At 41.4% G+C, this 24,782-nt stretch overlaps 1 protein-coding gene and 1 long non-coding RNA gene across 9 annotated transcripts in view; one reads left to right on the forward strand and one right to left on the reverse strand.

The window, feature by feature from the left end:
- RAD51B (RAD51 paralog B) overlaps window positions 1-24,782 on the reverse strand; it is a 424,230-nt gene that overhangs the window by 90,182 nt on the left and 309,266 nt on the right. Inside the window, exon 11 of one of the 8 annotated variants that reach the window (XR_012056344.1) lies at window positions 24,144-24,230. The exons of the other annotated variants lie outside the window; for them this stretch is intronic. The gene's annotated coding sequence lies outside the window, so the exon portion shown is untranslated. The remainder of the gene's footprint in view (window positions 1-24,143; window positions 24,231-24,782) is intronic. 8 annotated transcript variants of the gene reach the window in all.
- LOC140684291 (uncharacterized) overlaps window positions 12,104-24,782 on the forward strand; it is a 42,374-nt gene continuing 29,695 nt past the window's right edge. The window contains exon 1 of the long non-coding RNA XR_012056351.1: window positions 12,104-17,261. This is a non-coding gene — a long non-coding RNA (uncharacterized lncRNA). The remainder of the gene's footprint in view (window positions 17,262-24,782) is intronic.

The following is a 24,782-nucleotide window of genomic DNA, read 5'->3' on the forward strand; positions in this document are numbered from 1 at the left end:
GCCTTGTCCTTGTACTCTTCGGTCCCTTTTTTTTGGGAATTAGAGCCTGGGGAGGAGCCCCAGTCACATCAAATGGAGCTGTGGCAGACAGGTTTAAATTATTAATGTCTTTAAATACTAATTGTGCTAGGGAACCAATTTAGCCTCCAGCACACAGGCTGTGCACCAACATGGCCCCAAAGGGGTCACAGGAAAAAACCTCACTAAGGATTGTGAAGCAGTTTGTTTGCATTGACACATTTGTCTCTCCCCTGGACACAGGATACACACAGTCATGAATCACTCTATTTGTACGCACGTCCACTCTTCTCCTGCTATTTCAGCCACTCTTTGTCCTTGGGAGACACACAGTAGTCCTACCCAAGAAGGTTGTCTTGCAAGCTGCGAGATGACCTTTCAGTTATATGGCAAAAGAATCATACCTCCACATCTACAATTTTACTTGATTCTATCATTGGAAAGACTGCAATTCATTAACATATCTCTGCTATGCACAGTTTGGTATTTCTCTTTAACCATATCCCTTTAAAACCAAACTTATTGACAATTTATTCCCGTAAACTTCCATTTTGTTTATGATTGAGCTTAATCCCCTTATGACATCTTACCTCTGGCTCCTCGCTAGTACCATAACTAGCCTGCAGATATCAACTGTGGCTTGGATGTTGCGTTTATTAGCAGTTTGCTGTTTTCATGCAGCTTTAATTGTGTTTCAAGAGGAACAGATGCTGATTTTTGCTCCTGTTTCAACATTTGGCAAATGCATGAAATTCCGCATGTTGTAGGAAACAGGAAGAAAGCTTCAACTGTTTAGAATGTACATGCACAAACAACACAATCAAAGTACATGCTCCTCCTGTTTACCTCCTCCACACCTCAATATTTCTGTTCTCTTTCTCTGCCCTTCTGGGAATGTATCTCTTTCACTTCTTCTCATCTCTCTCCCACACCCACAGGCATACACTGATTTGTTATTGCTAGGTCACTTGCGATTAAAGCTTTGGATACACTAATTTATTGCAGGGCTGTCCCTGGCTTCTTAGGCTGTTTGCTCTTTTGTTATTATAGTGCTGAAGCCTCATTCTTGCAGTTTGCTGCCTTTCACATACAAACACACACACCACCACAAAGTATTTAGTTTGAAATGGCCAACACAAAAATTGACTCGGGGTTTGCAAACAATTTGAAAGTGAATGAGGGAAAAGGGAGTTACAGATCCTGGAAATGCAGCCTCCCTGCCCCGCCTGACTTCTCTGAGTGTTTGCCATTTTTTATGTGGTACTGGAATAAAAAGCTTCAAGTGCCACAAAAGCTGCATGACTGTTTGCTTTGCTTGGCTGCAGAAACTCAGGCGCAGCAATTCATCTGGGAAGCTGCTAGTTGGGGCTGGGGAAAATCACTGGTCCCTTTTGGCTATACAGACTTTGACAATAGCTTGAACAAGTTGGATTTAGCTTTCTGAGCAACAGGCAACACAAACAACCAAAAAACTCTAAAAATTATTATGGATGTATTTACACTTATCAAATATAAGAGCAAGCCCCTCTTCCTGAAAAAAAGCCCCTTGCAAAAAAAAAAAGAGGGATTTCAAAAGCAAAGCTCATAGTAGACAGAATTTCCATTCTATTTTGAAAAGTCCTGTGTATTCCTACTTCATTCCTCTTCTTCCCCCTCCCACAAAAAAAAAAAAAAAAAAAAAGAAAAAAAAAAAAGAAAAAGAAAAAGAAAAAGAAAAAGAAAAAGAAAAAGAAAAAGAAAAAGAAAAAGAAAAAGAAAAAGAAAAAGAAAAAGAAAAAAAAAGAAAAAAAAAGGCAAGCTTTTGGGCATAGCTTAAAAGCCACAAAACCTCCTCCATGTGTGTATTCTCCAGCTCCACTGCAGATACTTGGAGTTACATAAAACTGGGCAGTTAGTGATTCTGGCAGCTGAAAAATTACAAAGTTCAGGGGCTGAGGAGGGCGTGGGCCAAGCTGAAGTTTTCCAGAGAGCTATACCAGATGGAGCAGAGAAAAAACGCTTCTCTTTCGGCTCAGGAAGGTGGAGTTAAAAGCTCTGAACCTTAAACAAATTTCAGGGAATTTCTCCATTCCCTGTTCCCTGTGAACACTGGTGTTGGTAGTGCTGGTTATCAAGGACGATTTGGACATTAAAAAGCAATGAATGCCTTTCGGCGCATGGCAATGAAATGCCTTTACAGTGACACAGCAGAGAATGATGTGCTCCGGTTACTCCCGAGAGCTGTGCAAGCCTTCTCCCTTATGAACCAGCAGCATGTTTCCATTTCCAACTGGATGGCTGATGCATACAGATGAAATTGAAGTGCATCATATACCAAGTCACCACATATACACTAGAATATGGTTTTGTATTAGAACATCTGTTTACTGGGATGATGCTAAATTTAACTGTTATATTTACATTATAATAACTACGCAGATTTGGACTTAAAACTATCCAGGTAGGAAGTATCACACTTCTTATCTAAGTGCTAAACAATGTGTTAGTTAGCACATGTTGTAAGATGTTGGAATTTTTCAGTGTAAGTAGTCCCAACTGTGTTTTAAAACACCCTGGCTAGTCAGGCTTAATTTTCTACCTCTGGACGGGGTTTTAAAATATGCTTTCAACCGTGACTGGCTGTGATCACACTAAGGGCAAAATAGCTTTTAACCATGTGTTAGTCAACAAAGACTGGGATATTGTGTCCAGCTCACTGCATACACTGCAAGAAAGACATTTGCAAGCTGAAGTGAAGTCCAGTGGGGGTCCCTAAAATGTTAGGGGCTGGCATATAAGAAAGGCCGTGAGAGCTCAAATTCTTCAGCCTAGAGAGGGCTAAGGCAGAAGAGTTTGTATAAGAAAACAAAATATTTGAACTTTATTATTTGAATGAAAATGCTGTTTAAGAAGCAAAATTTAGATGCTTTTCAGAAGATAATTTGTCCACTTGTATCTGGAATAACTCACTTCACATTGAATGAAAACCAGTCATTTGATTTTTGATTATTTTTTCTTATATGGAAACCAGCCCAAATTACCTGGAGAGGAGACGCTGTATATAACACATTACCAAGTACTACAAGGGAACTGATTCATATAGTATTATCAATGGAAATTTGTTACAAAGACTGAATTTTCTGTTTGGTGTCTTCAGTTCTCAGTGAAATAGGCATGGCAAGGTCGACTCTTATTACCTATTAACTATGAACACAAAAGACAAACTCCTCTAACTCAGCATGGAATCAGTCGACTACCTAAATAAAGTAAGTGCTTATGTGCAATGCGGTCTTGGTCAAGTCACTCCAAAGCTTACCACCGGAGATTATGGTTCTGCAGCAGCTGAAATTAAAATAACAGTTGGCTTATGTGGTACAGCTCTGGCTATGCATTCCATTCTTCCCTTACACCCAACACTACATCTTTTACCAAGCTGTTTCCCTGATCTAGGTCAACATAAAGCTCACCTAACAAAAAATAGCATGGTCTTTGGTACTAAACAGGATCATAATAATAGCTAAAGCTATAGGCAAGAAAGAATATTTAATTTCAATTTCCCATTTCATTTTAGACAGCTGCAATTCTCCTCAGATTTGGGAGCTGCAGGAATTGTAAAGTTTTGGAAGATTCAATAAAGTGATCGTTCTTATATGCAAAATAAAATTTCAACATGCTTTCTCTGTTACTGCCAGTTCACATTCCGTAGGAAGAAGTTGAAGTGAAAATTAATGAAATTCAGTGAATGTTTGCTGGAAAATGTTTTCTTTATAATGAAAATATAGGCATGTCATAACAATACTTAGAATAGAATACAGAAAGCATTTCAGCTATTTTTATAGTCTTAGAGAACATTATGTAATTTGTTACTTAGATGCCAGTAAGCTAAAAAAAGAAGAAAAAAAGAGACTAGACATAACAAGTAAAAAATATTAAAAAGCCCCTTTCCCCCACTTTGTAGGATCCAGGGCTCTGACCCTGCTAAGACCCTGAGTCTAGCAAGTAACTATTGCAAGTTCCAGCTGCACCAAAGCTCTCTCCCTCTATGATGGAGTCCCTTTGCAGACTACAGTGATCTGCACAAGCCAATTTTTTTCCTCTCTGTCTGGGATCTGGCAATGGCCCCCTGCAACTTAACTGCTCTCCCCACCAGCCTTTCCTCCAGGCTGTGTGTTGACCTGGCAAATGCTTCTAGCTGTAAGGAGATGAAAAGAAGGTAAGGAAAAAATGGGGAAAAAAGTGCAAGCCCTGCAGATGAAAGTCTGAGGCAGTGTTTTCCTTTCCAAAGTGCTGCTACATTCCCATAAGCTTGTGGTTTCCTGCATTCTGTTAGAGGGCTTTTTTTCTTTTTCCTTTTTAAAAAATCCTTCTGGTGATATCTGAAGAGGGAAAATGTCCAGCACTAACAGGAGGCCTTTTGTTCTATTCGTTTCTAAGTGGACTTTAACCCAGTTACTACAGACTGAGTCACTGTAGAAACAAATAAAATAAAAGCTCTCTGTTTTGTCCCTCTGGACAGGTCAGGGACATGTTAAATTCTGTTCTCCCTTTCCTACTTTTTGGAAGCAGTACCAGACCTGGCACTGCACTGCAATAATAATGAACATTGTTTATGGCTGTTTTTTTTTATATGTCCTGGCAACCCCTACAGAGCTGATATTCCAATAAAGCTAGCATTTCATTAACAAAATAAACGCACAAGGGGCATATCTTTGGGTAGTGAGATGAAATTAAGCGAGAGAAAGGCTGGCTACTAGGAACTGGTAAGACATGAGTAAGTGTGACACATATAGGTACATATCTGAGCTATTTTGGCACCTTGTCAGATCTCAAATTTTTAGTGACTCACAGCAAATAACTGAATATGACTGCAAGATGCACTCACTCTCAGCCTGGGTTTTAGGCTGAATCTGAGGGTTGAATTTCAGTCATTTGTTGCAGCTCTGATTGCTATGACAAGTTATATCCTGTCCCCATACATCAATTTTAGGGTAAATCATTATCGATTTAGATTCCAACCACCTAAATTAAAACATCTAAAAGAAAAGCATCCTAGGGCTTACTGATCTCTGGAGGCTCTGGAAAATCTTTGCACAAGAGGATTGCTCCTCCTCTTTTCCCCTTCTCTCATCAGCCCAGCTTTCCCTGAAATCTTTTTAACTCTTTAGTGTCCCCTTATTTATGAGCTCTCAGCTCTGGCAAAACACCTGCTTGTTATGGCTGGCAAGTGCAGAAGCTGCCTATAAGCTTGCTTTTGCCCCTCTTTTGTGCCCTTGCTATAGCTGGTTATGCAGTTGCTTATCTAAAATCACTGTTTTTTTCCAAAAGCCTTCCTGCTCCAGTCTGTTTTTAAGGCAGGGAAGTTTTATACTGGGGAGAAGTTAGTAGGAGGAAGAAGTACTAATAGGAAGTACTTAGTAGCAGTAGAAATATATTTTTCAGATGGGCAGTGGGTTGTCATGCAAGGCTAGGACAGAGGGAAACTGCAGCACTTAAAAGAGAGGATTTTGTACAAGAACATGATCATGCAGTGCTGCATGGAGAACCAAATACAGGTAAAACCAAGACTGTCTGGGCCATGGGTGTGAGTCAGTAGTTTCACATGTGGCTGGTATTGTACTGGGCTTGGGAGGACAGGGAGCAGAGGGCCAGAGGACTGTACTGATGCCAGAGCTGGGGTGCAGAGTCAGGACTAAGCTCAGTACTGTGCCAGGCCTCCTGTTGCTCCCTTTTCTCTCTTTTATTTCCCAGTAAAACTGTCATCTTACAGTCACAGCACTCTACCTGGCACAAATGGCACTCCTTCCCATACCTGCTCAGACCTGTGTGGAAATACTGCCCTAGGTGCTGAGGTTTGCTGGAGATGTACTTTGGTCATGTCTCCCTTCTTCTGGTTTAATTTCTTGTGTCAGTTTTGATGTTCCTCAACTCTGAAACACTCCAGAAATGGTTGGTGAACCTCTTATGGTGCGCCAGAAGAGAACTTCTTTTAGCTTTTCACTCTTATTAAAAGGGTAAAATGCAAAGCAAATGAAAACTGAATTATGAACTGTTATGCTATTGACTTCTTAACACACTACATTCTGTCTGCAGGAACTTAAAAGTCTATACAAGCCACAGCAAGAGCCCAGCAAAGGCTCCATGACTGTGGTGCTACTTACTATCATTATTCTTATTTAACTCATCTTTTGATATATTTTGCAACAGCCATAAGAGACCAGAATATGGTCCAGGTTTAGCACAATTTGGGAGTGTAGGTTGCTGCATTATTCTTTTCTTGTTAGAGTAACAGCAAGGGAAAAACAGACAGACTCTTCCTTTACTTTTTTTCTTCCTCCTACACTATCAGCGTTTCACTGGGATGGTCCTCTCATCACTTGGGCCGATAGAAAAAATGCAAAAGAGATTCCATCCCAACTAGAGATCTGGATGGGTTTCAGAGCTTATCAAGAGCAAGCAAAGTAGCAAAACATTCTGAAGTTCAGTTCACATAGCAGATTCTTTGGAACAGTTTCCAAGCAAATTTATGTTCATTTCTTGGCTGAATACTACTTGAAACAGAACTTAGAATGGTGAACATGGGGAGAAATTTGTGATCAGCAGAAGTGAAACATCTGTTTTATCGGAGACAACTGAACTCCAGATGTTGTCAAAATCACATAATTCTAGAAGTGCCAATCTCTTTGTGGGTTGCTCTGAGAAAGGTCATGTCACTGAACTCTCGGTGACTGAATGGCTTTTGTCCTGGAAAATTCACTCCCAGATGTGCAGTGCATGCTGGAGTTTGATGCAATTTGCTTTGTTAACTTAGGCAGAGGGAAGCAAGATTCCCAAGGAGATACCTTACTTTATGAGAGTAAGCTGGTCTCATAGATCCTGCATGACTTGTGCTCGCTTTCATTCCTATTGAAACCTGTTGGACATGTTCACTGCTATAGGATGTTGCCTCAAGCTGTTAGCATGATAATCAAATATCTTTACCTTAGCCTGGTTTGTTCACAGGAATGGCACTCTTGAATATAGGTCCAGGACAGAAATCAGAGTAAATGCTCACACTATGTTCCTCTGGAGGACATCATGCTGAGAGAACTACTGACCTAGGTGTTAAAGCATTATTCCATGCAGGCAAATAGCATAGACAGATGGAAAACAGTTGAATCTCTTTTCAGTACACAGCTCTTCCCCAGTTCTGGGCAGGGACAATGGGGCTCCTGAGTGGTTCTTTTGCCTCTTAAACTTTGAGTCCCTGACACCAATAAAATGCTGACCATCAATGTTAGAAGCACTGTAATGCTCTCATCACGTGTCATGTTTCCCTCCTCTGTGTCACACATAGAGTCTGTAGGCCATGTTTGTGCATGTGACAGAGGGAGGAGAAATAAATGACACATGATCCGGGGGTTACAGTGAAACTGCATCTGCTTCAGGACACAATGGCATGGCACAAACAAGTGCAGTGTGTTTGTACGACATGGAGACACATGACTATGCATACCACCAGGCAGCTCTGTGAAGATACCAGTGGAACTGATTTTCCTTTGTAAGAGTTGTTCTCCCTGCCATATTTTTATTTTTTGGTCACAACTCTACTATTACTTTCGCAACATGATAAGATTCTCAGTGAAATCTCTTTTCTTGACACTATAGATACTAGGAAAGCCTGAGAATTTTCTGATGCATAGACAAAATACACAGCAGTGACATGCAACACAATATATATAAATTGATCAGAAAATGTGTTTAGGCAATAGAATAATATAACTTGCATCCATCTGTCATTTAAGAGGGATGCACAAAAGAGTCTGTCACTTAATTCAGTAGGGTGATCAGTGGGTCTGCCTGGGAACCTACTTATTTACAAAAGGACACATTATGGCTTTAGAGTTTGTTGGAGTGAAGTAGGCTTAAATGTGAGTGTGCATATGAATTGTTCTATTTTATAACTTGTAAATTCTGCTTTCTGATGTACTCCACTCTCCAGTGACCTTTTGCTCAGAAATTAACCTAATCCTCACAGAAACTGAGCTTCCCTGATTCATCACTATCACAACAGCTGTTTTCTACCTATTTGTCCTGAGCACAAAACTTCAGCTATAATTACTGAAGTCAGTTTATGATGAGTTTTACCTGTTGCTTACAGCAGGTTGCACTGCTTACATTTAGTAGGTAGTATGGTCAGGTATGAGGTCTAAAAAGATTTTGCATCAACAAACAAAATAATAAAAAGTGCAGAAAGCAATTTGAGCAGAAGACTGAATTTCTGCTAAGACCTTTGACAGTAGATTCTTCGGTTTCCAGCTGATGAGACAGACTTTCAGCTCCTTGCTGGCTTTATTCTCGCTGATCTGAAGGCATTTGGACAGTGCATTTTAAACCAATTGGTTGTTTTCTCAGAGTCCACACAGAGGTCGGTGAGAAGGGAGAGTATCTTTCTTGCTAATGTTAGCCAGACAATGGCAGCTTAACTGTAAAGCCCCCTAAAAGAGAATAAGCCTATTGTGTCCCCAGTGTGTTTCCCACATTTCAAAGGCCACTAAGTAGCACCAGCATCTTTGCCTCTGGGTTACAGAGAAGACAGACTCCTATGCTTATTAAATGATGTCTTTCCCTAATGATTTGAAACAAAAAAGGCACACACATACAAAACCAGAGATGTGCACATTTAAGGCTTCTCCTGCCATAAGGTCAAACACATGAACAGACACAAAAAAGAGTTTGGCCCCAAGATATCAGAGTAGATCCCCTTGCCCATCTCTCCCACACTGGCCCTTACTCTATTTTCTGCTGCGAGAGCCCCCGATTCCTGCACAATTAAGCGCAGCACCAATGGCATTTCTGCTGCTGCTCCTTCCACTTGGCTTCACTGCTGAGAAAGGAGCTTGTTCGGCAGGGAGGCGGGCACTGCTGCCTGAATAGTCTCTGAAGCATTCATTATCTCCTGCCTAATTACATGGCCGGCATAGTGGTGGTGTTGTGGGAACATTGCATCACATTAATCAGCAAGGGGATGTGCCAAGATGAAAGGGTCCCCTTGTGTCTGCTCTCTGCTGTGGAAAATGGGCAGGAGGGTGGGGGAAGGAGTGGGGTATTTATCAAGTGGCAAGTAGGGAAGGCACAGCGGGTGCACCCCAGCTTGGCCTGGCCAAGCCGCCATCTTCCCAGGTCAGTGCTTTTGTAGCAAATACACCTTTTGTGTTCATGCATGTTGATGGATCAATAGCTCCAGAGGCTAAAATCCTTCACCACAGCACAAGTATGAGCAAGAGCTGCAAGGCAACACACCATTTAGTTACACTAGGAGTGTCACTGGCAGTGGGAGCTGGTCCTCCATAGCCTGTCCTGCCCTCAGCCCACTCTGATCAGAAATAGGATCACCTGTTTGAACAGGCTCAGATTCAGCTGTAACCTGGCCACAAGGCTTCACAGAAAGTCACTGTCCCTCAAAACACTCTCCCTCAAAACACTCTCCAAACGCATTCATCTCCAAAAGTCTCCAAGTCAAATGCTTAATATTAGCTGTGATGGGGCTCCTGAATTAAAGTCAAGTTGGTACACAAAAGCAAAAATTTCATTTCCCAAAGCCTGCTGGTGAGAACCCCAGTTCACCCACATAAGTATAAAAATTTAAATGGACTCTTGAAAACTGAGAAGAGATCTATTTCCTCCTATCTTTGTCCCACTTGCAGGACATTTGAAAGCCTTTGTAAGGCTTTGCATAGATGCTCCTCTGTGTGTTGGGGCTGGGGGGAGGGTTGAGGCATCCACACTGTGGTTGTTTGGCACCCTGCAAAATACTGGGTCAGACTAGAATACAAAATGACAGTCCTTGGCTGAGCTGCTTATTGCTCTGAGATGGAATAGCAGCGCTCTGGAGAGAATGAAGAAAGGTGATGGAAAAATGAAGACATTACAAATGCAGTTCTTTGCATTCATTAACCTCTCCCATTCACTTTTGATTCGATCAGTTCACATCAACCCTCTATAAAATCCACCAAGGACAGGCAGCAGCTGATGCTCTACTCTCTTCCCATTTGGTTTCCTGCAGGCCTTCTGTCTGTCACAGCTTTTCTGCTCTTGAACTGTGCTTCAGGTTGAATCCAATTGCTTGGAATGGAAGTGTCTTGCCACCAAATCCCATTGTTTTTGTAATGCACCTGGCTTATTAATGCAGGTTATTAAAGCCACTTTGGAAGCAGATTTACTGAGACTCCCGATAAGTTTATCTGCCACAAAGTAGGTGTGAATGCCAGTTACTCCTGAAGTGATGTTGCCAAGTCCTCTCACTGGTATCCCATGCTGGTTTGCGGACAATTGGGGCAGCCTGCTTATCTGTGTGCCACCTGTTGTGCTGGAGTCACCCTGACCCAGTGCCACCTTTCTATTCAAATACTATTGCCTAGTCAGGTGGTGTTCTTGGGTTTCAGCACACAGGGGGCATCGCTTACGTAATGCCAGACCTAGACAAGCCTATACTAACAGATTTGACTTCATTGCCCTCTGGTGAGAGGAGTATACACAACAGGGGCCTATAAATTTTCTTTTTTTTTTTTTTTTGAGAACAAATGGGGCCTGCCTTGGTTACAAGTGACAATCAAACTGAGGAAGGGAAAAATTCCTGTTGTCTTGTCACGTATAACATAAACTGAGTTTATGGAGCAGGAGGGAACAATTAATATAGCTCAGCTCCAGGTATCATCTCTCTGTCTTAGGCTTTAATGATTACAGCATTGCTCTGGTTTCCCTCTGCTTCCTGATCTTTGACCACAAGAAAAATTAATATCCACTGTCATACTTTAAATCCAGCATGGGGACTGCATAATCAAGAAGCTCACTTAGTCCCAGTGCCATAATTCCTGTTTCACTCTGATTTCAGTGCTGGAGATCCACAATAGCTAAGAGCATCTCAGCACAGTTTTCACATTTGCCAGGTTTGAACAGAATCCTTTCTCTGCCATTTGGACACAACATCCTTTAAACAAATTTAATTAGTGTATATGCACTTTCTAGCTCCTCTCCTCTGTTAAGTCTTTGGTTGACCACCCTGCTTTGAACACAAGACTCTTGGTACTTAATCTTTGCCTCAAATCACCAGGACAGCTGTGCTCTAGCAATCTCCTTCCCAAAAAAGACACAGAAATTTCATAAGATGGAAAACATTTTTCCAGGCCCACACTCAATAAAGATTGATAAAAACCATGGGACTGGAATTCCAGTCTCAAGACAAAGCACAGTTTTACCCCCAGTGGTATTAAGGCTACTATCAGAACAACAACTAGCTGTCCCTTTCATCTCACATTTGCCTGACAAAAGTGAGATACTAAACTTTGATCACTGCAATGTATCCTGGGCTAAAACTGGCCAGTTTACATTGGAGGAAAAAAGCTTGAGAGATAACATGGTGAAAAACTCTGGTCTCTAATCCAACAGACCGATAAAAAGACTTCTGTCTTTATCAGGGGAAAGAAATCCTATGACATGATACAAGAGAGATAATGACAGAGAAATGTGTCAGACTTTATAATTACTGTTAATGAGGTTAATCTAAGGGCAACTAATCCTGTGGGAGAGTATGGTGGCTTTGTGATCAAGGCCTTTTCTGAAATACAAGAGTCTTCTGCAGTCCTCAGTCCTAATGCCTCTCCCATTCTGGAACAATCACTATCCCCAGCACAGAAACGTCTCCTTTTCTCATGGAGCCACCCCAACAGTGTGCAGTTGTCATGTCTACCCACAATGGCAGTGCTTTACTGGCAACTTGCACCCCAAGCAAGCAACAGGTTTGTGTCCTGCTTGCATTAGCTCCTGACTGCACAGGCACAAGCTTGTGTGTGCACTGCAGTTTGATTTGAGATGTGCCTTTTGGCTTGTGTTTTACAACCACTGCCAGTTATTCCAGGACTTGAGTCAAACCACTGGGAAGACCAAATGCAGATGCAGCAGACGAAGAGCTCTAGAAAAGGCCTAGAGTAAAAGCCAGTTCAGTTTTCATCTTCTCTTTTTCATGTGCCCCACTCACTGCCATATTTATGGTGGCTATGCAGGACATTCCTAACAGCAACTTTCATGTCATAAACATTGTGCAAATCACAGTGTTTCTACCAGATTTGAGAATGTAACTTTGAAACTGCTCTTTTTTCTAGAGAGAAAGATGATGGTACAAAAACAGCCATGGGATTTGCTTGTTTTGACACAAAACTTCATTGCTTCTGAAGAGGAAAATTAACATCACAAACATTCCCCCTTCCAGCAGAGAGAAGGAAACTGGGACAAGTGCCTGCTCCACACAAAGCCTCCAGCCCTGAAAAGTCTACAGGCTGCTGGGGCACACCTGTAAAGCCCACAACAAATTCCAACACAGTTAAGTTCTGTTACAGAGTTTCACTCCCAGTCTTCATGTGACAGCTTTCTTTACAATCCCACAGTACCTCTTTCTCACCTGGAAATACCATCTCTGGCTGTTTTTATTCCTTGTCTTGCTCTCTGGTTTCCAATGGACTGTTAACTGGGAACTCTTTTCTCCCTTCTATCTATGTTCCTGTTAACCCTGCTTTACAAATTCTATGACAAAAAGTAAAAACAAACTTCAACTGTATGAAAAAAAGTCTCAAGCAATTTGATGGTAACTGCAGCATTTGTGCCTATCTGTCACTGGTGCCAAAGGTGATTGGAATTTTAGTAATTCAATAGATAGATATGTGAGATTATTTGATTTAGTATTTGGTTGTACTATGTTTCTAAAATACTCTGCGAGCTAAAAAATGTAAAGATCACATGATATGCTTCTTTAGGGTAAATTAAACAACTTCTAAAGCAATATAGTCATTGCAGATGTAATTATAGTATTTTTAACACTTTGCTGCGAGTTCCATTTAAAGGAAGATTTTATCTAGCAGTTCTGTGGTGATGTTAAGTAATTCCCCTCCCTCCACATGCCCACACTAACACCACCAGGGTTTACAAGGAAATCCCAACAGGCAGACTATTATTCAGTGTATTTCTGCATTTCTAAAGCTCATCGACCTTTCTTTTGTCAGATAAAAGCTTCCCATCTCTTTAAGCCCTTCATTCTTGCAATAGTCCCACAGAAAAGTTGACATCCTTGGCAAGGAGAGTGAAAAGCAGACTGTCCCCCTTCCCAATAGGCTAGGCTGGAGTTGTTTTAGGCTGTTTAAATCTCTCCCCTATTTATATGCTAATGTTCTGGTATCAGCAGAAAGTATAAACAGTGTTGTTTACAGCTCCCTATAGTCTGTGAGCACTAAGCTGCCAGGAGAATACTGTGTACTGGGCAAAGAGATATATTTCTTGAAATTAAAATGGCCACTTCTAAGAGCATGAGAAACAAAACTGCAAAAATGCAGTGTCAGCCAACTATATAACATACAAAACAGGACTGGCCAAAAGCCATTAGCCAGGCGGTCAGCCATAGGCTCTGGGGAGCTAAGAGATTTCATATTTGACAGGAAGAGATCTGGGGAGACCTTCAGCACAGAGACCTCTGAGAAAAGAGAACATCAACTTCCTTGGCAAAGCAGCTTACATGCTCCATTTGCTATTATTGCAGATTTTTGGTAGTGGATAGTGTTAGCTCAAAGCTTGGCTCAAATGTTCCTGGATCCTGAAGTGAATTAAACACTCCTAAGGAAAACAGCATGGTCTAAAGGAGCAAGCACAGCAATTCTTGAGTTTAGATCTTGTCTCTTCAGTTTATGGTGATTCTTCACCAGTACAGCACTAGATCTTAACCGTAACAGCAAAACAGTATAAAACAGTATAACAGCAACAGTAAGGATGTATAAATAGATGTTTGTGCAACGTCAAGGTCTCTGAACATTAGGCAACATTAGGGAACAGAGCTTGTGTCTTCTTTACATTAGTCAACAAAATGTTTACAATTGCAATGGCACTCCCTGTTCAAATCCAGGGAAATACCTGCTCCCATTAGTAATGCTTTATCTTCCATTAAATAAAAATGTTCATGCCTTAAAAAAAACCTTGTTTACCATAATGCCTGCTGTATACAATTCTCACACAGATGCAGTCACTGAAAAACGATGCCAAACTGGTTGATCTCACAATCCTTACTGTATGATTTTCTACCGGAAGTCAGAAAAAGATGGGGCAATTTAACTCTTATTCTCCTTCTGTATGTGTTTCAGTTCCCACCATGTGAGATTCAGCACTCTACTTTCAGGAGGAACAATGCAGGGTACTTCAGTGAGGGCTTTTGTGAGCCCAGGTCCCATGGGCCAGCTGGGACACATCCAGTGCGTGCACTGAGAATACTGCCCTCTGCTCTCTTCAGAGTGGGACTCCAGTGGCTGGACAATCGCTCCTGCTTGTCTCCGTGATCCAAAGCCACATCACATCCACCAGTACCACTGACTCTCTTGCTGGGCAATCTCAGACAAGGTACCAAGACAGGAATGAGTTTTTTTAGCTCTCACAGTCCTGCAAAAGCAGTGCAGAGGCACCTGGGTAGGACAACATGTAACTGCCTGGCTGTTACTGTATACATATACTGCAAATAACAGGAAGTCCTCTACTCAGTAACTTTATATCAGCACCACTAGACTGCTGAAAGGGTAAAATGCCAAGAGGAGAGCTTGCAATAGCATTGTGCCTTGTCAGAGCAGCACAGTCACAGAAAGAGTTTGAGGTGGTGAACAATGAGAGTATGACACTGGAAAAGATGTGCTTTTCTTCCAGTGGGAATTCAGTTGCTAAGTACATCAAGAGGATTTACAGCAACTCTTTGCTGTAATAACTAAACATAGGCCTGCATGAAAATCCCACATTTGGCTGTGGCACACTGGCTAAACTACTCTGTCTCCTTCTAGCTGTGTGTTCCCAAAGAAGGAAACAGTTCATTTCTGCTACTACAGTACATCTGAAATTAAGTAGTAGTCTGCCAAATTTTCTAACGCAGAAAATTTCTCTGTCTTCTGAGTTAAAGTAATCTCCATGTGGTCTTGCACACATTACTTACATCATCTTTTAAAGAAACTTAATCTATCCAGTCTTGAGCTTTGAAGTTTTGCAGTACAATGGTAAAGGGTTAAGACTACCCAAACTGCATCAGGTACTCTGCACACATTACGCCGTGTATTTTGTAGGATCACAAGTCTTATCAACAGTGCAAATAAACCAGCTCAGTTCTTTTATTCTACTCAAGACTGTCTGAAATGTGTTCATTTCTAATAACTGGCAGCTAAACCACTAAACCAGGTAGGGATGATGCTTGTTGGAGCCATTTTGTGCTCCAGCAGCAGTTTCTATATTTCCTTCCATTACTTATTATTAATTACTGTTTGCTAAGTAGCAGCAGTAAGAGACAAATACAGGCAGCTCCATAGCAAAGGGTTAACTTTCAAGTAAAAGGCATATTGATTAAAACCACAGTATGAACTGTGAGAGACATCTTAAACCCAAAGCCACAAGTTAGGATTGTAGTGTTTGTATTTTTGGTATCTGTGTCTGAAAGATGAGGAAAAGGCACAGAAGTGTTTTTAAGAGTAGCTGGGTCTTTTGGTCAAAGAGAGAGCTGATGCATCTAAAACTAGGTAGAGGGAACTGTAGATGTACTTCTTAGAGATGCATCTACAGAACTAATAATAAAGAAGAGGCTAGAATGTAGTCTTACATAATTCATTGCTGCTTGGACTTGGGCCGGGAGGGAAGAATGGAAAAACAGTCCATAAAGATGCCAATAGTTTCTAAGCAGAAACATCTGTTGAGGTCTTAAAAACGGTCAGGCCTGCAGCAAGCTCAGCAACAGGAAAGTCTGCAGATGATCACTCCTACCCTCATCAGTCCCATGAGCTCCCACCCCTGGGACTGGATCGGAGCTTGGAAGATGGCTGACACCATGAATCAAACACAGCTCCTTTCTTAAAGGGGAAAACGGGAGGAACAGAGAACCAGGATGGGCACCTGGGGAAAACAAATTATTATTTGAAATGGAGGCATTCAGGAAGAATTACAAAAGAGTAAGGGAACATGCAAAGGGAGACCCAGTGGCTTATCCACCCTATCCCATGGGGTGCTCATACACTGAATTTCCATTGCTCTGTCCAGTCTAATTTTAAATGTCTCAAGCAAAAGGCCTTGCTTCCCCTGGGAGGCTATTGCAAAATCTCACAAATCATCTTTGCCTTTTACATGACTGCCTCTTCCTTTGCGATAGTTCATTTAACTTTGTTTTCTCTTGATATTCAACAGTGCCCCTAGACATACCAGTTCTAAACAGCAATTTCTTCTTCCTGAAAGCATTTGTCCCCCTTCGCTGTCTTCTCTCAAGAAAGAAGTTATCTTAAAAATATCTCTGGAGACTCTATTTTGTTAATCTCTGCAGGATCTACGTCTGCCAACAGGAGGCGAGCATGGTTCTGCTGGGTCTTACCAGGATCAATCACTGGGGGCCTCAACAGCTATATTACAGGAGATGTATACATTGGCAAAAGTTCTTATAAAGAGCATTCTCTTCCCATCCCTAATCATTTCAGGTGGCATTTTGACTAATTGCTCAAGTTAAAGCTTCTTAGAGAATGTGAACATTTATTGACCAAGAAGGCCAAACTTCAATCAATGACAATAAAAGTTTTAACTACTGGTTCTTAGGTGGAGGTTCCATTTTTTTGCTGCAAATGCAAAACTCCAGCAGCCTGCCATATCCATGGAGTGGGCAGTAACCTAGCAGTGAATTTCTGAGTTTGCAAAGGATTCTACTTTAGAGTTAGTGGTGGCTCAAATACCTTGCAACCTATACTTCGTTTCTCAAAAAAGGTTAGTGTTTGAGTGCTTGGTACTTTGGAAGTATTTACCCTGCACTTTTGAAAATCTAAGCAAAATTAATTTTCTCCATTAAACTGATCACTAACACTTTCCTAGCAATAGTAGTTCTATATAAATTTAGACTGATGGATCAAATATGGCTTATACTGGAACTCTTGCTGTGAAATTACTCATGCAGTCCTCAACCAGCACCTCCATAACAATAACAGAAGTGAGCAGAGTAGTGGTTTAAGTGTTCAGGTAGTCAAAAACAAACTCTGCAGTTCTCAGTATTCATCAGTTTTAATATTTTGTCCTGCTCTAGACATGCACTCCAAAATGCCACAGTGTGATTTGCTTCCTGGTGCAAAAGTTCCCAAGTTCTCACCACTGAACATCAAAGAAAACTTGCTGCTCAAGAAATCTCTTCCACCTGGAACAGCTCTGAACAAGAAACTATGGCGCTATCTAAAGCTCCAAGGATCGATTTACCAGTCAGTAAGATATTCTCCACCTTCATACTTCCTTTCTAGTTATGCCCATAGACATTGTATCAGGGGAGGACTTTGTGATAGTGAACTTGTTCATGTTTCTAGTTGTGAAGTCAGCTGGATAACTTAGTGTTTATGGTGGGACAAATAATATTACTAGAAGCAGCAGTATAACAGTTTTTCATGTCATGCAGCTCAAAATTACTGATCAAAAGCCCTTATCAGTAGCTCAGCTTTCCTTTCAGGTGTGGAGCAAAGTTGTCACACTGCATGTGAGGCACTGGATGACTTCAAAGACTGAGACATAAAAAGGCTTAGAAAGCGTCTTGCATCCTGCTATTGCTCCTGCAGATTTCTAACCAGTCTCAACCAGCTGTCTACATCCAATCTGGTCTCATGAAGCCCCAGTTCCCTGCAGGTCCTCTGGCAGCACACAAGAAGGGAATGGTCTCCAACAATGAAGGAGTAAAGGGAACTTTTAACTCAATGTTAAGCCTCTTAAAAAATGAGCTGAGGTTCCTCTGAGATTTTATTAAATCTGCCAGCCTGTGAAATACTGCCCATTGGATCAAAGACACAATGCACCCTTTCTTAGCTTGTGTTGAGCTCTTCATGGATCTCCAAAGGGCAGTAGGGCTGTAATGTCTCGTTAGGTCAGTCATTAAATACAAGGAACTGAAAAATTCACCAGAGACCAAGAGTCAGGATGGGACTCTGCCATCCCTTCAGGAGCACAACATCTGACCCTTTTAATTCATCTTTCCTCCCTTCTCCCCCAGTACACTGGGAACTACTCACTGTTGCTCATGTATAAAACCCTGCCACGACAACTACTAAAAAGGGCAGCTCCATGCTGGCATTGATCCTGCCTTCATCTCACTGCATTCTTTGTCTAAGAGAACAGAGGCAGGATTAGAAGGTGGTTTAGAGTGCAACCAGGCAGTAAGATTAATAACTGCTCTTAGTTTCATTCATGATCAATTGACTGTATGTGACTCTGCGGAGGACCTTCTCCAAACAATCAGTAGGGATGGTAGTGGCAGTCACAGAACCAGAAATCCAAAGCAAATTTCAGTGACATAGCATTTCTTTAGTGAAATATTTTATGTTTTGCTGTCTCTCGATCAGCAAATACTGCTCTGCTTGTGTAGGTCTGCTAGTACTCACCCCCAAATCTATTACACATACTGTCTTACCCCCTAGAAAGTCCACTGACTCCAAGGCACACAAGCAAGTTTTCTGTGAGGGAAAGTTTGCTCTTAGGAGTGCTTTCAGCCACACATTTGAAATGTGTCAGCTATTCTTTAAACAAATCAAAACACCTTGAAGCCTAAAGGATAAAATGTTTGACCTGATTTATCCAAGCTTGATCTCCCACAAGTAATGCAGATAAATCATCCTTTTTCTTGAAGGGGTTAGCACTTTCTTTATGAATTCTTGCATATAATATATCATGTGAATACAAGATATAGCATGCACATTGGTCAGAGAGGTGACCATCAACTGTGTTCCCTAATGACCAGCATGCTGGTAAGACCTGACTGGTCAAAATTCACAGCTGCTAGTGTAAAAGCAAAAATTGCAGTCATGTGTGAATGAAAGGTGGCCATCTTTTACATTTATTATTCAATTCTGTTAACATTACAAAGCAAAGTATTTTTGTAGCACTTTAGACAACTTGCTAAGACATGCAGTTTATGGAGTGACTCCAGATAATGTGTGCATACAAGGCTTTGGGACACCACTCCGGTGGGAGCAAAGCCCTGTCAGTTTGATTTCAGGGAATAGAACATATGATTTTTTTTTTTTTCAGAGATGCCCCTATTTTCAATCTGCACATCACTTTTTAATCTAGAAAATATCAAAGTAGAGAGGACCAAGCTACACAAAGGAATGCCTATATCCACAACTGAAATGGAGCTGGGGGCAGCAGCTAACCACATGGACAGCACTATACAACAGCTTAGGAAAAACATTACAAATAAATTTGCCTATACCTTGCAGGCATGTCTGTATAGACCTGGAATGCCTGGAGGCAGGTTTCAAAAATGTGGTAGTGTCTAGGCATTTTGCTTGGCCTGACAAAGGAAAGGAAGGAGAGCACATGGTAGTTTTGCCCTTACTATACTTCCTAACATGTTCTATATATCCTGCTGGGCCAAAATTCTTACTTCAAATAATGGGGTGTTACCTGAATAGTCATCCCACAGTATGCACACAGCAGCTGCTGTATTCCCAAGCATTTAGAAATTTGCCATCCTTATTTAATTGAAACAGTGAGAGAATTTAAGGAAGCCTAAATTAATTCCCCTAACTGATAACTGAAAGACTAACTTCTGGAGGGAATGCCTTAAGATTTTTAGAGACCACATATGATTAGGACAGTGGCTTAATTTATCAACTATACACAGTGTACTGACTAAAACATGGTTGGTGGTAGAAAAAAAGAAAATTAAAAGGAAAGAACATATAGGCTGCTGCCATCTGAAAGGTGGTATAAAGAGGTCACTGCAGCAGACCCATAAAATCTGTCTGCCCAAGGAATTTCTTATTGATTAACACTTCATACTGGCATCAGTGAGAAAGAGTCCAGGCAAAACAAAGCTGCTCTAGCAAATAAACACTGTCTTTGAAGGAAGACTTCACATCCAACATGATGTACTGCAGCAGGGAATGGATGAAATCTCAAAATGGGCAGTGCAGTGAGGCTCTGCTTCTGCAGGTTCCCCTGCCCAATCTACAGGCCCAAGATAGCTCAGTAACTTTGAAATGTTGCTTTTTCATGACAGAACTATATTATTCCATTGGATAATTTAGAATTAAATCTTGTTAAATGACATCTCTTTGGCAGTTTTACCCTAGAACTGGGTATGGAAATATCCTTTTTTGCTTATATGGAGGGACTCTGCCTTAGGAATGAGACAGACAAGCCACAGCAGTAAGGAGAACGTGGAGCAAGCAGTAAACCTCAGTCTTCAATGCTGTCATACCAACATTAAACTCACTTTAAAAAAACATTTGGGAGAGACAGATGGTAAGATATCTAAGAATGCTGATACTTCTGAGAAGGGGAGCAAGACATGGGTCATTTGTAAAAATAGCAGAAACCCTGTCTGTAACTTCAGCAACGTTCAATTTCTGTATTTAAAAGAGTCCTCTGAGGCTGCAGCTTTCACACACATACCCCGGCTTTCACAGGGAGCATGGGAAAATAAGCTCATTGTGTCAGAAGGCCTTGAAAGGGAAAGGAGGCTTACAGCAGGATGGGAGGAGGGGAAGAGCCAGAGCACAGCTTGAAAACGCATGGAGAGAAATCGAAAACAAACATGTACCTACCCCCAACATGCACACGGACGCACATGCAAGCCCTAAACTCTGCCTGAACTCTGAAATCGGAGACCGAGCTGCTTTGGAAGCCACTGCTAACTTTTCTTCTTCTTTTTTTTTTTTTTCTTTTTTTTTTTTTTTTTTTTTTTTTTGCTTGCTTCATTTTTGGGTTTGGTTTGTGGGGTGGGGTTTTGTTTTTTACCTTTCTAAGGAGGAAAAGAAAATGAGCAAACCTGTGCGTGTCTGTGTGTGTACTGGGTAGCTCAGGAAGAGCGAGTTGTCAAAAGCCTCTATCTTTCTTGCTCCTGGTGAGGATTTTAGAAATATTTAGGAGGTTGCATGGGGCAGGGTGGGGGGGGGATAGCTGGGGGGAGTGGAGGCTGCAGGAGGGAGGCTAGATAACTTTTGGGCCCACATGGCACAGAAGTTTTGAAAGCCTGCTTTTCATTAGCATTGCCTAGCAACCAACTCATCTGCTGCAAATCTCATCACGCCCCTGCAAAGCATCCACGGCATGCTAATCTTTTCATTTAATAGAAAAGCTGCTGTAATCTTTCTTCCTTTTCCTTTCTAAAAAAGCAGAAAATAATAAAAAAAATTATAATCATGATAAAACCAAAATTCTGTCCCTGCTCCTCCTGCTGCCCTGCACACCCCCCCCATCCCCCGACTCTTGTTGATCTAACACTTTGCTGAGTTCCCATGGATGACCTACATGTGTGTGTTCTGGCTGATAAGTCCCAGCTGCAAAGGCAAGCTTGGGTCAGTTTTTGCTTTCTGTGTTGTGTGTGCTGGAAAGGGAGAGCAGTGAGGGGGAGGATTTTTCTGGCTGGGATCTGAGAGAGGAAGGAGGCAGGCAAGGCTACAGCACTCAGAGTCCAAATGGGTCCAAATGGCTTAAATGAAATCTCTGGCTTCAGATACTGTAACTGAAGCCTCCCCAGCAGACAGGGAAGAACTGGTTTGTTCTGGTGTGTGCGTGCCCAAATCCAAGTTCTCCCCATATCCGCAGGAGAAGAGCGAGTCTTGCTTTGTTGCTGATGAATTCCATGTCCAGCCAGCTGCAAACAAGCCGTGCTCTGGAATCTCCCTGGGCTTTGCCTGTCCTTTCACTCTGAAAATATTACGCCTAAGGGTAGGGGAAGTGGTTAGGACAAAATAAGACTTGACCTGAGCATCTGCCCAGAAGTGAAACCAAACGTCTGTCTCCCTAAATTTTTGGCTTTTCACAAAGCTCAGATAATTTCTCTTGCCACCTGCCCGTCTTCGAGCATGTCTGCGCTTTATGGTTCCACACAGAAACACTAATCTATCATGAAACAGGTCATGCATGCAGCTTCTGAGCTGGTGAGAAGCAGGAACCTGAAAATCTGCAGACAAGCACATTCTCAAATATCGAGCCCCATTTTTACAGACACATGAGCAAGATGTGTGCCACCTTTCTCTTTGCTCTTTCCTCAGTCTCCTTCCCCTCTTTCTAGTCTTTGTATTTCCTCCACCTTATTTGTACTTTTAAGCGCTCCTGAGGAAGTCTTGTCCTCCCCACTCAAAGAATAGTCAACTCCTCCAGAGTGCCATGGCCTGGGGACATTTCACATTCTGCTTAACAATCTGTCCTCTTTCCTGGTCCTCTAACCTGTGAACCTTGAACATAATACACCTCATTTCTACCCACATATGATGATTGAGAGCAGAATCCTTTACAAAGATGTTTCCTCTTCTCCTCTACAGCATACTGCTGGAAGCATTCCCACTAGAGAGGTGCTATAGAGATGACTGCAAGATCACAAAGCCCAAAAGCAAGTTAAGTCACTGTGGCCAATAATGTTATCATACCTAAGGAAATGACAATGTGGCCATTGTGCAATGGATCAGGTAGAGATAAGATACTATGAATTTCCTAAGAAATCCATGCTAAAACTATAGCAATGTGAGGCCTGGAAAGCAGTAAATCTTATGTAAAGTTGGAAAGGATACCACGATTGTGGAAGATATTTCAAAATCACACTGCTTTGCATTTTTAAGCAATACATGGTGAACAATAATTTTCAGGCCTGCTCTTGCAAAGTCCTAAAGGATAGATAGGCCCAGCAACAAAGCTTTTGATAGTGTATCTGAAGGAGTGGCTGTAAGGCCAGTGATCAGACGTCAAAAAGTTCAACCAATCTCAGCCTCAACCTCTGGCAACCATTTCAAAGGGTTTCATGGAGCAGAGTACCCAAAAGCTGATGAAATGAGACTGCTCATGAGCCATTTACTGCACTTGACTGGGAAGAATTGCCGGCTTTTGAAAAACACATCCACCTCCTCTCTCCTATCTTATAAACAACTCCAGTGCTACCAGCTTCAGCAGTCTGTGCTGCAAGCACTTCCAAAGTCATCAATCAGGTTAAAACCCTTTCCCCTATGCACACACTGGGCTTGAAACCATTATGGGCTGGCTCTGATCCCACAGCCAGCTGGAGACAGAGGTGCTTCAAATGCATTCGACAGGAAAGGAAATAAAACCCCCACCTTTGCTGGCTTTTAATTAAAAAAAAATCTCAAGCCTCATTGGTTCTCAGGAAAATATAGAGTTGGCTCATGTTTAAAGTGATAGTATGGAAATAAAATTAGTATTTTAACAAATTCCATTCCCTGTGTTAGTGAGACCTTTAACAAAAAGGCTGTTCACCACAAAAATAAGACTTTTTGGTCACTGAAAGTCAGGTACTTTGGACTCAAAAGAAGACTACTAAAAGAAGCTACGAATTGGCTCCTCTTTGGGATTTATACCTATCTTTTCACAGATCTGCATTTTATTGAAATCAATTCTAGGCCATTCCAGGGACAGTGAGCTCTGTTAGGCTGGATAAGAAGTAACAGATAGCAAAGCAATAGCACCAGAAGGCAAAAGGAAGCAAGTGAGGAACTGAATGCCGCTTACCCACATGGCAGATCATTTGCTGTGAACTACCACCACTGTTGTGATGGAAAAGGATAGATTCTTGTGAGTGGAAAATGAACTGGAAAGAAGATTCCTTGGTTTGGGTGCAAAGGGTGATTATAATAATTTTTCTGTAGTGTCCCAGAGACAAGTCTTAGGCCTCTCTTGTCCTTGGTGAACTTACATACACATTTCAAAAACCGCAGCCTAACAAGCATTCTCATTATCAGAATGAGCTGAGAAGCCAAAACTTGAATGAACATCCTTCAGGTCCCCAGATGATGATGAGGGACTTAAAGGTTAGGTTTTTTGATCAGCCTAAAGGTAAGGAAACATAATTTCAAGCTCCTCAACTTGCTAACACTGAATTCAAATCTATGGATCTATGGTCCTCACAGATCTCACTGCTGGAGAAAAAAATCCTTAATCATACAGCAGCAGCAAGTTATCTGGAAGACTCGGGCCTAAGCAAACAGTAGATAAGCATCAACCATTTTATTTTATTTTATTTTTTTTAATTTTAGCAAGTTGTAGCAGCTTCTTTCTAAGATATACTCTTGTTTTAGAGCAGTCATGTTCTTACAGCGTTAATAAAATGACAGCTCCCAATGAACAGTGCATAGAAGACTTACAGTATTGGACAAGGCTGAGACATGCTGGCTTTCATGGTGTTCTGCAGTTCAAAGTGAGGAAAGTTTGTCACTTTGGCAGAATATTAGCTGAGGGAAAGAAAAATGTGTGAAGGCAGTTAAATAAGGTTACACAGGTGCTACTACTTCAGACTGTGGAAAAAAAATAAATTATAATGCATGTGAAAGAAAATAATCTCTCTAACGTTTGAGTCTTCGTACTGCAGGGTTAAAACCACAAGTCTGCTTTAGGAGTGCTGCCCTCCTTTAACTTGCCAAACATCACACTGACATTCTTTAGTGACTTGTGGTTTGGAGAGATGGCCATATCCAAAACTGATGTCTACACACTTCTTAGAACTAGAAACTATTTGAGTATGTTCTGTTATACTTCAAGATGTTTCTCAAATCAAGCCAAAGACAATTTTACATGCTAATAGAACTCCGTCTCAGGATAAATGTTATAGTCTCTTAAGAGAATTTTAACATTTAGGCCACTCCTTACCCCTCACAAATCAAGAGAGAGTTTCCAGTTTTGGGGAGGAAATGAGAAGGGCTTACATGCTGTCAGTATCAAAACAGAGCATTTTCAGAACAGTCAGATTTTTGAAGCAAGTTCTGTGATTGCTAGAAATAGGTCAA

The sequence above is a fragment of the Taeniopygia guttata genome, chromosome 5 (assembly GCF_048771995.1).
Source record: "Taeniopygia guttata chromosome 5, bTaeGut7.mat, whole genome shotgun sequence".
Lineage (NCBI taxonomy): Eukaryota > Metazoa > Chordata > Aves > Passeriformes > Estrildidae > Taeniopygia > Taeniopygia guttata.